Source organism: Camelus bactrianus, chromosome 30 (assembly GCF_048773025.1).
Source record: "Camelus bactrianus isolate YW-2024 breed Bactrian camel chromosome 30, ASM4877302v1, whole genome shotgun sequence".
Classification (NCBI taxonomy): Eukaryota; Metazoa; Chordata; class Mammalia; order Artiodactyla; family Camelidae; genus Camelus; species Camelus bactrianus.
In genome coordinates, this window is record NC_133568.1 from 18,457,142 (window position 1) to 18,470,610 (window position 13,469).

The 13,469-nt window shown below is 38.0% G+C and overlaps 1 non-coding gene and 1 pseudogene across 1 annotated transcript; one reads left to right on the forward strand and one right to left on the reverse strand.

Moving 5' to 3' along the window:
• The first annotated feature begins 5,920 nt into the window (after positions 1 to 5,920).
• Positions 5,921 to 6,625, forward strand: LOC105073991 (GTP-binding nuclear protein Ran-like; annotated as a pseudogene).
• A 5,271-nt stretch (positions 6,626 to 11,896) lies between these two features.
• On the reverse strand, positions 11,897 to 11,968 carry TRNAT-AGU (transfer RNA threonine (anticodon AGU)). The gene has a single exon. It is a non-coding gene; the product is annotated as a tRNA-Thr (tRNA).
• Positions 11,969 to 13,469: the final 1,501 nt, after the last annotated feature.

Below are 13,469 nucleotides of genomic sequence, written 5' to 3' on the forward strand. Positions count from 1 at the left end.
AGATGAGATGAGTTACAGGTAGACAGCAACCACTTTTTGCCTGACTACAGTGGGTAAATTTCGACCCAACATGTATGTGTTCCGTTTGTACTTCATAATCTAGTATGCCACAGCGATAGACTATCTTCATCCCACCATTAAATTTTTAAAGAGCATTTTCAGGAGATCTATAAAAATATTACTTCATACAATATACTTATGAAATCCAAAGATATTTCAGACAAAAAAAAAAAAAAAAAAAAAGAAAGAAGGAAAAAAAAAAGGTCCTTTGGAGAGTTTAATTGAATTCACGGGCGATTCCACAAATGGACCAAGGGAAGCTGGAACTTTTTGCAGCTACAACCATAACCTTTCAAAGTTAATTTCATGGTACACAAATATGTCCTTTCACAAAATGTGCCTTGGAGCCACTGTCAGGGGCATAATCATAGCTTAGCTGATTATTAATCTGATCACATCTTCTAGTCTCTACGGATTCCAGTATCCAATGGTTTCACAGTTGTCTGGCTCTTCTCTGACCTTTCTGTAAAATTTCCCATTTCTTTAGTTAAAACAAACACCTCAGACTCTATAACAAATCTACAATTTCCAGTTATTACATCGAGGTGTCTGCGTGTCGCCTTCTTATTAATGTGTATCATTGACAACTGGTGTATTATCAAGCATCCTGGCACAGAAATCCAAAGACCCGTGACCAATGTCTGATTCTGCCACTTGTGGCTTTGCGATTTTACACAGATGACAACTTCTATGTCTCTTAACTTTCTCATCTTTAAAACTGGGAAGATGTTTTGTTACTAAAACTGATCTCATATGGGTCAGAATTATCGAAACCCACTGATTCACGTAAAATTAGTCATTTTGTACGAACACAAATTTCGGCCCTGAATTCTCGGTAGGAGAGAAAGTGTTACTCAGAGCCAAAATCAACTAGAGGAAGACTATGTAAGTGGTGTTACTTATCGCTAGGATAACTGGCTCTTTATGTAAATAAAACCATGTATGGTTGTTTGGGGTTTGAAAAGGAGAGGTGAAAATGAACACTCTAGAAGGCAAAGAAATAAAGACAAGTAAAACTGTGTGATATACTACAATAAGGAGGATTTGGAGCTTCTTCCAACAGCTTCAGAGAGAGACATGAGGGGACTGGAGGGCAGGGGGTAAAAAAAGGAAGAACCCAGTAGGATGGCCAGACACTGGGGCTCTGCTTATTGAGATGGTTAGGGAAAATGGACAAATGACTTCATGACGTGGGCATCTATATTCAACTGTAACTTATTGTTGCACAATGCTCTGTTGCTCTGTGTCTACATCACCCACTTTAGCCCTAAATTTTATTACAAACCACTACAGAGTCCAGTGTGTGTGCGATCTTTTGGACGATGGAAGAATCTGGGTGAAGGTCAACACTGGCTGACCTTTGCAGCTGCAGAAGAGGAAGTTTCTGTCATCCAGGACCAGAACCAGCTAGAAGCTTATCACAGGGAAACCTGTGCTTGTTCGTAAGTCAGGGGCATGTCCTCTGGCAGAGCCATCAGTATGCAGCTGATGCCATTACAGGCATTTCCCCAGGGAGGAAGAAAGTGTCCCAGAGAAGATGAGACCCAGCAAGTTGTGGTCCTCTCTCCACAGTCTGGTGGAAGAAGGCTGCCATCAGGCTGCTTTCCGGGCTCAAGTCTAGGGTCCCTTTGATCATGGCTTGCCCCATTTAAAGGCTGTTACTTGAGAGACAAGCACAGCTGCAGCATAGGGCACTCAACCTCAACCAGAGTTCCTACTATCTCAGGGCCAGAATATCCCCTTTCTCCACTCTGCTCAGCAGGTATGCAAATGAAGTGCACCGGATTCACAAACCCAGTCCATCGCTCACCAATTGTACTGACTCAGGACTTTCTCTTCTCACTCACTGAAGGTGAGAATCACCCATTTACTCTTGAGTTAAAAATTATGTTTTACTCTTACAAGGGAAGACATTGTTGAAGCCTCAGCTGATCATCCCTAGCAAGGTTTTTAAAAGAAAACATAAAAGCACAAAATCATGCTACCACAGAGTCTCTTCTTCTAATTCTCTCTCAAGTTTTTGCTTGGATTATTAGTCTACTTCACGAGAGCTAAAATGCCACATTTGTATGAGTCAAGTCTATGAACAATTTAATTTCCTGCCTCCCTGCCAGAAAAAAAAAAGCTTGTAAAATAAGTTTTCAAGTACAGCTCAAAGGCTTAAACATAATCACAGCTTTCTTAATCAGAGGTTCTTGACAAGACTCCCACATCTGATCCTAAGATAGCCCATTATTCTTTGTTTGAGATGGAGAAGATACGAGTAAGTCTCTTGGCATCTACTAGATGAAAACTGTATATTTAAGATTTGGAAGAGGGGCAAAGGGAGTTGAGGTGGAAGTTTATATAGCACTGGGATCAAAGGTTGGAACTCTGAGCCAGACTCCCAGGATTAACCCTAGCCCTGTCACTTCCTGATTGGCTCTCTGTTCCTCCAACCTGCTTCTCCTCTTCTTAGGCATACTACATACACGCAGCCACATGACAAGTTCTAGCCAACAGAACATGAGCAGGAGTGACCTGCTCACTTCCAGAACTGGCCTGTAAACACTGCTGTGTCTAACTCTCCTTGCTCTTTCCCCATTTGCCAGTTTGTGAAGGTAAGCACCATATGGTAGGCAGAATAATGGGGCTGCCAAAGAAGCCCACGTCCTAATCCCCAGAACCTTAGAACGTCAGATTACATGGCAAAGGTTGCAGATGGAATTAAGGTGGCTAATCAGCTGACTTTAAAATAGGAAGATGAACCTGGATTATCTGAGTGGGTGCAATGTAATCACTGGATCTTTAAAAGCTGAAGAATGAATGAGACAAATAAGGAAATACAGGTCTTCCTCAATTTACAGTGGGGTTACATCCTGATAAACCCATTGCAAGTTAAAAATATTGTAAGTCAAAAGTATAATGAATACACCTAACCTACAGAGCATCATACCTTAAGCGTTATCTACCTTAAATATGCTCAGGACATTTCCATTAGACTAACAGTGGGGCCAAACCATCTAACACAAAGCCTATTTTATAATAAAGTATTCATTATCTCATATAATTTGTTGAATACTATACTGAGAGTGAAAAGCAGAATGGTTGTCTGGGTACAGAATGGTGGTAAGAGTATTAGTTGTTGACCTTTGTGACATCATGGCTAACTGGGAGCTGTGACTAGCTGCCCCAACCCAGCATCATGAGAGAGTATCGTCTGCACATCACTAGCCTGGGAAAAGATCAAAATTCAGAATTTGAAGTATGATTTCTACTGAGTGGGTATTGCTTTTGCACCACTGTAAAGTTGAGAAATCATAGGTCAAACCACCGTTAAGTCAAGGATCATCTGTACTTATGATTTTCTCACTTGAATAAATGTGTGCATAAGTCTGAGTTAAGAAAATCAAGAGGAGAAATAATGAGCTAATTCTTAACAAAGAATTGTTTAAAAACAGAATTTAGGCTGTCCATAGGTCATCCATATAGAGAGATATATCAAGGAGTAGTTGATTCACTTATTTATTTAATAAATATTTATCAAGCACATTCTGTCACCCTCACAGTGCACATAACTGGAGACACAAGACTGAAAAGATAGAGATTCTTGCTTTGATGAATTCACAATCCAGTGTGGATACAAATATGAAAATAAACAATGATAATATGTCACCAATAAGTTCAGGGTACTTGAGGATAATTAGGCAGCAGCAGCAGTGGGGCCTTGGACCCCATCCCTCCAGCCATGGAGGCTCCCACAATCCTGGTCCCCACCCCCCAACTCTCAGTGGCAGAGTCTGTGAATCTTACAGTACTAGATACAGGAGAGGCACCCACAGGACCCTGGTTCCCCTCTCCTTCCCTGACCCCAATAGCAGCAGAACCTGCAATGCCTAGACATGTGGGAAGAGCCCACCATCTTGGTGCACTAGGTGGCAAGGAGAGTGGCAATGGCAGAAGGATGGCAACAAGAAACCTAGAGGCACAAGAAGTGATAAAGAAGCCATGAAGCCACATTCCTCACAGAGAAACTGGAGGGTAAAAAGTGCCCACTGCAAATATAACCAGAGGGAGCTCAAGCAAAAAACCAAAAACTTGTGCTATAACACCACCTACTGGAAAACAAAAGAAAGACCTCTAATTTTTAACCTGTTGCTGCTTCTGCTGCACCCACAGAGGAACCACTCATCAAGAACCATGAAGAACCACAGTAACACTACCATGAAAGAAAATGGCAATTCTCCGGAAACAAAACTTAAAGTCATGAAATATTGTGATATGATTAACAGAGAATTGAAAAATATCAATCATAGATAGCTGGATGGATTAAACAAGAAGATCCAACTATATGCTGCCTCCAAGAGACTCACCTCAGCTCTAAAGATAGACATAGGTTTAAAGTGAAGGGATGATACTCCAGGCAAATGGCAGCCAGAAAAGTGAGTGTCACCACACTCATCAGACAAAATAGACTTCAAGTCAAAAAAGGTAACAAGAGACAAAGATGGACAATACATAACGATAAAGGGGACAATTCACCAAGAAGACATAATAATAATTAATATATATATATATATGGACCCAAGATTGAAGCACCAAAATAATTATTGTTAACAATTAAAACAATTATTAACAGGCCTACAGGGAGAAATTGACAACACCACAAAAATAGTAACTACTTAACACACTACTTACATGAGAGGATAGATCAGACAGACACAAAGCCCAAAAAGTAAACAGCAGCCTTAAATGAAACATTAGATCAGATGGATTTGACAGATTTGCAAAGGACATTCCAACCAAATGCAGCATGATGCACATTCTTCTCAGGTGCACATGGAAATTTCTCAAGGATAGACCATATGCTGGGACACAAGGTCAATAAACTCAAGAAGATCGAAGTCTTATCAAGCATCTTTTCTGATCACAATGATACAAAACTAGAAATCAACTACAGGAAGAAAGCTGAAAAAGTGACAAATATGTGGAGACTGAACAACATGCTACTAAACAACTAATGGGTCAATGAAGAAACCCAAGGAGAAATCAAAAATTATCTGAAGACAAATGAAGATGAAAATATGACATAAATCTACAGGATACAGGAAAGGTGGTACTAAGAAGGAAATTTATGGCAATACAGGCCTACTTCAAGAAACAAGAAAAATCTCAAATAAACAGTCTAACCTTCTATCTAAACAAACTACAAAAAGGAGAGCACACGAAGCTCAAAGTCAGTAGAAGAAAGGAATTAATAAAAATCAGAGCAGAAATAAATGAAGACTAAAAGGACAATAGAAAAGATCATGAAACTAAGAACTGGTTCTTTGAAAGGATAAACAAAATTGACAAACCTTTAGCTGGACTCATTCAGGAAGAAAGATAGAATGCTCCGATAAATAAAAATCAGAAATAAAAGTGATAAGCAACAACAGACATCATGGAAATACAAAGGCTTATAAGAGACAATTATCAACAACTATACAACAACAAATTGGACCACCTAAAAGAATTGGACAAATTCTTAGAATCATACAATCTCCCAAGACTGAATCATGAATAGAAAATCTAAATAGACTGATCACCAGTTCAGACATTGAAACAGTAATCAAAATTTCCCTGCAAAAAGCCAAAAGTCTAGGACCAGATGTCATCACAAGTGAATTCTACCAAAGATTCAAAGAAAATTTAATGCCACTCCTTCTCAAACTATTCCCAAAAAATTGAAGAGGAGGGAATACCTCCTAACTCAATTTTACAAGGCCACCATCATCCTGATACCAAAACCAGAGACAACACACACAAAATAAAATTACAGGCCAATATCTCTGATGAACATAGATGCAAAATCCTCAACAAAATATCAACAGCTTCAGTCCGACGGGCACGGAGACGCTTCTGGAAGTAACATCATGACGGCTGCCCAAGAAGAACCTCAAGTTCAGTTCAAACTTGTATTGGTGGGAGATGGTGGTACTGGAAAAACTACATTCGTGAAACGTCACCTGACTGGTGAATTTGAGAAGTATGTAGATACCTTGGGTGTTGAGGTCCATCCCCTTGTGTTGCATACCAACAGAGGGCCTATTAAGTTCAACGTATGAGACACAGCTGGTCAGGAGAAATTTGGTGGACTGAGAGATGGCTATTATATCCAAGCTCAGTGTGCCATTATAATGTTTGATGTAACATCAAGAGTTACTTACAAGAATGTGCCGAAATGGCATAGAGACCTGGTGCGAGTGTGTGAAAACATCCCCATTGTGTTGTGTGGCAACAAAGTGGATATTAAGGACAGAAAAGTTAAGGCAAAATCAATTGTCTTTCACGGAAAGAAGAATCTTCAGTACCATGACATTTCTGCCAAAAGTAACTACAACTTTGAAAAGCCCTTCCTCTGGCTTGCTAGAAAACTGATCGGAGACCCGAACTTGGAGTTCGTCGCCATGCCTGCTCTGGCCCTGCCGGAGGTGGTCATGGACCCAGCCCTGGCTGCGCAGTATGAGCACGATCTAGAGGTTGAGCAGACAACTGCTATCTCGGATGAAGATGACGACCTGTGAGAAAGTGAAGCTGGAGCCCAGCATCAGAAGTCCAGTATTATAGGCAACTGTTCCGTGATGTCAGTAGTGTAGCGTGTTTGCCACTTTATTTTATAGCTAAGCAGAACATGTGCTTGATCTTTGGGATGCTGAAGGAGATGAACGGGCTTTGGAGTGAATGTGGCAGTTAAAAAAAAAAAACCTTCATTTTTTTGGACCTGCATATTTAGCTGTTTTGGAACGCAGTTGTTTCCTCCCTGAGTTTCAAATATAAGACTGCTACAGTCACATCACAATATTCAGTGGTGAAATCTTGTTTGTTACTGTCATTCCCATTCCTTTTCGTTTAGAATCAGAATAAAGTTGTATTTCAAATATCTAAAAAAAAAAATCAACAAAAAAGAATCAAAGCAAATACAACAATACACTAAAAGACTCATACACCACAATCAATAGGGATTTATTCTAGGGATGCAAGGATGGTTCAACATTCACAAATCAATCAGCATGATACACCATATTAACAAAATAAAGAATAAAAAACACTATGAAAATGAATATATGTATACTGATGTATGGCTGAAGCATTGTGCTGTACACCAGAAATTGAGACAACATTGTAAACTCACTATACTTCAATTTAAAAAGTATTTAAAAACCCATATAATCATCTCAATGGATGAAGAAAAAGCATTTGACAACATTCAACACTCATTTATGATTAAAAACTCTTAATAAAGTGGGTATAGCAGGAGCATACCTCAACATAAAAGAGGCCATATATAACAAATCCTCAGCTAACATATTCAATGGTTAAAAACATGAAAGCCATTCCTTTAAGATCAGAAACAAGACAAGAGTGCCCACTTATGCCACTCTTATTCAACATAGTATTGAAAGTCCTAGGCAAAGCAATTAGGCAAGAAAAATAAATAAAATGCATCCAATTTGAAAAGAATTAAAAGTTGTCACTATTGTGGATGATAGGATTTTAGATATAGAAAACTATAAAAACTCCATTAAAAAACCTTAGAAATAATGAACACAATAAAGTTGCCAGATAAAAAAATCAACATACAAGAATCTGTTGCATTTCTATATGCTAATAATGAGCCAGCAGAAAGGGAAATGAAGAAAAAAATCCAATTTTCAATCACAACAAAAAAAGAACAAAATGCCTAAAAATAAATTTAACCAAGGAGGTGAAAGACCTATAACAATGAAAACTAAGACATTTTGGAAAGGAACTAAAGAAGACACAAGTAAATGGAGAGATATTTCATGCTCATGGATTGAAATAATTAACATTGTTAAAATGCCCATATTACCTACAACTATTAGTTACAAATTCAGTGTAATCCCTATCAAAACCTGAGGATATTTTTCACAGAAATAGAACAAAAAATTCTAAAATTTATATGGCACTACAAAAGACCCTAATAGCCAAAGCAATTCTAAGAAAACAACAAAAACAAAAACAACAAAGCTGGAGGTATCACAGTCCTTAATTTCAAGTTATATCATAAAGCTATAGTAATAAAAACAGTACGGTATTGGCAGAAAACCAAATATATACATCAATGGAATAGAAGAGAGAGCCCAGAAATAAACTCACACACACATGGGCAATTAATTTGTGACGAAGCAGCAAAGAACATACAATGGTGAAAGGACAGTCTCTCTAACATGGATGCTGGGAAAACTGAACAGCCACGTACAAAAAAAATGAAACTAGACCACTAACTTACACCATATACAAAAATTAACTCAAAATGGATTAAAGACTTGAATGTAAGACCTGACCCCATAGAACTCCTAAAAACATAAGCAGTATGCTCTTTGACATCAGTCTTAGCAATATCTTTCTAGATATGTCACCTCAGGCCAGAGGAACAAAAGAAAAAATAAACAAATGAAACTACATCAAACTGAAAACTTCTGTACAGCACAGGAAACCATAAACAAAATGAAGACAGCTTCCTGAATGGCAGAAGATACTTGCAAACAATATATCCAAAAATGGGTTAAAATCCAAAACATATAAGACCCCATACAACTCAACAACAACAACCAAACAAACAACCCAATTTAAAAACGGGCAGAATAGACATTTTCCAAAGAAGATATAGAGATGGATGGCCAATAGGCACATGAAAAGATGTTTGGCACCACTGATTATTAGGGAAATGAAAACTAAAACCACAGTGAGATACTACCTCACACCTAGAAGACTGGCTACTATCAAAGGGCAAGAAAAACATGTGCTGGCAATCATGTGGGGGAAAGGCACTCCTCATACAGTGTTGGAGAGATGTAAACTGGCACAGCCACTATGAAAACAGTATAGAGATTCCTCAGAAAATTAAGACTTAGAACTACCATATGATCCAGCTATTCCACTTCTGGGTATTTCTCCAAAGAATATGAAAACACTAATTTGAAAAGATAAACGTATCTCTATGTTCATCATGGCAATAGCCGAGATACAGAAACAACCTAAGGGCCCATCAACAGATGAGGGGATAAAGAAGATGTGGATACAAACACACACACACACACACACAAACACACACACAAACGCACACACACACACACACAGAATGAAATGCTAACTCAGCTGTAAAAATGATGAAATCTTTCCATTTGCAACAACATGGGTGGCTCTTGACAGTTATTGTGCTAAGTGAAATAAGTCAGACAAGAGACACACAAATACCATACGATTTCACCCATATGTGGAATATAACAAACAAACAATCAACCAACATAAATGAACAAACCAAACCAAACAAAAACAAACACACAGAGAACAGAGTAGTGGTTGCCAGAGGGGAAATGGGTGAAGGAGATCAACTGTGATGGACAGAAACTAAATTTTTGGTGGTGAGCACGCTTCTATACTACAAAAGTAGAAATATATTGTTTTATATGTGAAACATGAAACGTAACATTATAAATCAATACAATAAAATATAAAGGAAAAAAACCAAAATGTACTGTACACACAGCTTTCTCTGAAGGTTGCTGAATCAACAGTGTTCAGATCCATGACTGAGACTGATGCTGTAAAGAACCATTTCATGATGAACCAGAATATAACATATAATTTGAATAGTAAGATAAAACACATTTTATACCTGACAAGTCTGTATTAGAACAACTGTTCTGAAAACAAAATGCCAACACAAGGATGCCACTTTCAGGCTTACCCCATCTGTTTTCCTCCAGCTCTGTCTGCTAGCTTTTCTCCATAAAATTTCATTCCTCATTAGCATTTTTTGTGACATCTGCTCCTCTGCCATGATACTATCTATCATCTTGCCCCTATTTGGCAAATGATCTATATTCTTGGCCAGAAGAGCTGTTTCAAATATCTACATACACCAAAGGATATTCAGGACATCAAATTTCTTCAGATTGGTGGAATGATGATGGGCTGGCAGTGGCTTTAAGCATTGCTATTGAAGGACAGAAGACTGTGCTATAATTTCACAGGAATTCAAATTGTACGGGTTTGATTTTCAACCACTCACAGAACAAAATGGCTAGAAAATGGCAGATTTTGAAATGATACTCATGACTGTTTCTAAATCATCGTTAATGAGACTCAGGATAATTTTCCACAGGATATTTAATAGTTCCCAACTACAGTTCACTGCCCTTTATGTGTTTTCATTCTTTTCAATTACTAGTACATGGAAAATACATGATAGATACTATTTGAAGAAAGAAAAGATGTGATTCATATACTTTTCCACTGATTTCTTCATAAAAGAGTAAAATGTAAATATTACATAAGTGGAATCTACAGTTTTTCTTAACTTCTATAATCTCTGCAACAGATATGGCTTTTTAAAAAGGATTTCCTCCATCCAAAAGCAATTTCAAATGATGTTTTATAAAAGGAATTTTAACAAACACTCTACCTTTCAATTTTGTAATTTTAAATTGGTACCTGGCCTCCACGGCTGCCTTATTCAACCATCCATTCATTCATTCAACAGTCATCTTCAGGTACAGTCTAGTTTCACCTGCTATCTGGTTATAAGACTTTCTGGTAGGAAGACGCACCTCACCATGTTAGTAGAAAAACAATGGGCTTTGTAGTCAGTACACTGAGACTGGAATTCCAGCTCAATCGTATACTTTCTGCAGGATTCTGGACTCTCAGCTTTAGGGAGCATTTGGAAAAATCATATAGAAGTGGTTTTGATACAGTGCCTAGGAACCAGAGCTTCTAACTGGCTGCAATATTCTCAAAATGAAGACTTGTTCTGCCAAAAAAGAGTCAATCATTGCCCTCAAGAGATTAAGAACTACACTATCTTAATTAGTAACACAGTAAAAATAATGCCTACTTTATTGTAGGGATTGTTGGGAGAAATAGAAGAGGTAATGTACGTGAATGAATCTGGAAAGTAAAAAAAACTGTAAAATTTTAGATAATGAATTTATTTAAATGATATAATTTATTGTTATTCAATATTAAGCACTTCGGATTACAAGCAAAGAATACTCCCTCTGGCTAGCCCTGATCAGGGTGGGATGGAGCAAGATGTGTATATGAGGTTGGGGAGGGGAGTGAGACAAGGGGCACTGCAAATAAATAAGTATATATATGTACTATGTATGTGTTATATTATGATAGCAAGGAGCCTGGGCCTTATAGTATCAAATAATAAATAAGTATCAAATTGCTTTATAGACAATGGAACTGGATGACCATTTCGTTTCAACCCACATAAATCTTCACTCTACTGCCCCACCGTTAACATGTATCACTCCTTTCTCTGCCCATCCTCTTCTTTCCCTCTACTAGCTGACTTCATCATCTCATCTATGTTTGTTTTAGTATATTCTGCAGAATCCTAGTCCAGAGAGGCATACCACCACCACCACACACACACACCCACACACACACACCCACACACACATACAACGACGACAACAACAACAAACCAAGGACAAAACTATTTTAGAACATATTGGAAGCTCCTCAAAGGAAAAAATGTATCTATTTATCCCAGCATAATTCAAGCTGATTTAACCAGCAAGTCCCTTTTCTGAGCAAGACCTATTAACACCTTACAAAACTAATGTAAGAAATTAGCTTTTGGAAATGTTCTCTTATCTCGTGGCTTCTCCTTACTAGGGCCCTTCTTTCCTTCCTTCCTTCCTTCTTTCCTTCCTTCCTTCCTTCCTTCCTTCCTTCCTTCCTTCCTTCCTTCCTTCTTTCCTTTAGCTCCTTTTGCCGGGGGGAGGGGGGAGGGTTGGGAAGGAGTTAATTAAATTATTTATTTATTTATTTTTAATGAACGTACTGGGGATTGAACCCAGGACCTTGTGCACACTAAGCACACACTCTACCACTGAGCTATACCCTCCTCCCTAGGGCTTTTTCTTATTTGCAAATGCAAGTATTTAATAAACATTTGTTAAATATTGCACTAAGTATCACAGATACGCGATTACCACATCAAAGTTCACCTTCACTTGGATGTTTTAAGTTTCTTTGCAATCACATTTTATAGAACATGTTATAAAATTTATGTATATGCCCCATGCTCAGAAACTACTCATATCCCAGAATTCTTCAAGTGGTCAAGTAAGCCCTATTGAAGTCCAAAATGATCTTTTTTTAAGGATCATTCAAACTAAGCCAAACATTAAGCACATTTTAAGAGAATGACTTGAAACTACAGTTGACTACAATTAAATTAATCTCAGGTAATGGAATAATTACTATATTAAAAGTAGATGTGAGATCATCAGCTTCAAAGAAGTTGTTTTGAAAGTCAAATAAAGTACTCACTAGGCCAAAAGTTTCTTCCCATCTCTTTAGCATAACCAACTTAAATTACAAAGCTAGATTCCAACCACTAAAAGAGAAGAAAATGCAAGGATTAGGCTCCTACATCCACATGAGGCTGAAGTCAGCCAGAGACACAGGAAGTATCAAGCTTTGGCCTTGAAGATTTGAATGGAAATGTATTGGACAAGCCAATAACTGGAAAACATATCATGTTCTGGCAAGAAGTTCTCAACCTGGCTTTGACTTCCCCTCCATCTCAAGCTGGCCTGTGAAGTTCTGTTCCCCACCTCCCGAGTTTTCAGCTCTGATAAAGTGATTTTAAATATGCTCCAAGTTACATCTAAGGACTCTGTGAATCTGAGTGGTCCCAAATGCTTCTCTCCACTAGTACTCAGGTCATGTCTGGCTCCCCCGGAATAAGGTTTCTGTTAAGGTTCACAGCGTGGTTGGTTTCTTTAATCTAATGGTAAACATCTCAGGACTAACTCAGCTTGTTTCTATTTTAAGTTTGAGATTTAGTTCTTCATATTATTCCTAAATCATTTTTTAAAAGCTCAAGTAACTTTCCCCTTCCCATTTTTCAAACTTCCCCAATCAAGTATACTGCTCATTACACCCAGGAGGTGCTGAGTAAACATTGGGGTATGGTCTATTCTACCCCAAATATAACAATGAGAGAAACATGTAACTTCAGTCAGTATGCACAATACCTTCTGCAGTTGGAAGGACTTTATTGTAAAAGAAAAAAGTAACCATAACTGCCTGTCCATGGAATGATTTAGCTGAAAAACTCAATTCCAATGAGAGAATTGGAAAATGCTTTGTGGGAGAGAAGAAAAAAAGTAATTGATTGGATGCACACTTGAAATCAATCATTTGCATAACACTCTATTCTCCTGCGTTACACTTGAACAGCCTCTAAAGTAAAGAAATTGTCTTCCAAATTCTATACTCTCAGACTGCAGAACCTATGGGCAATGATGTTTTAAGGCCTCGGGAATCGGAATATGCCTTCCCTGAAGGAGAAGAGGAAAGTGGAAAAGTAGTACTTTATGCCAAAGGTAAGATGATCC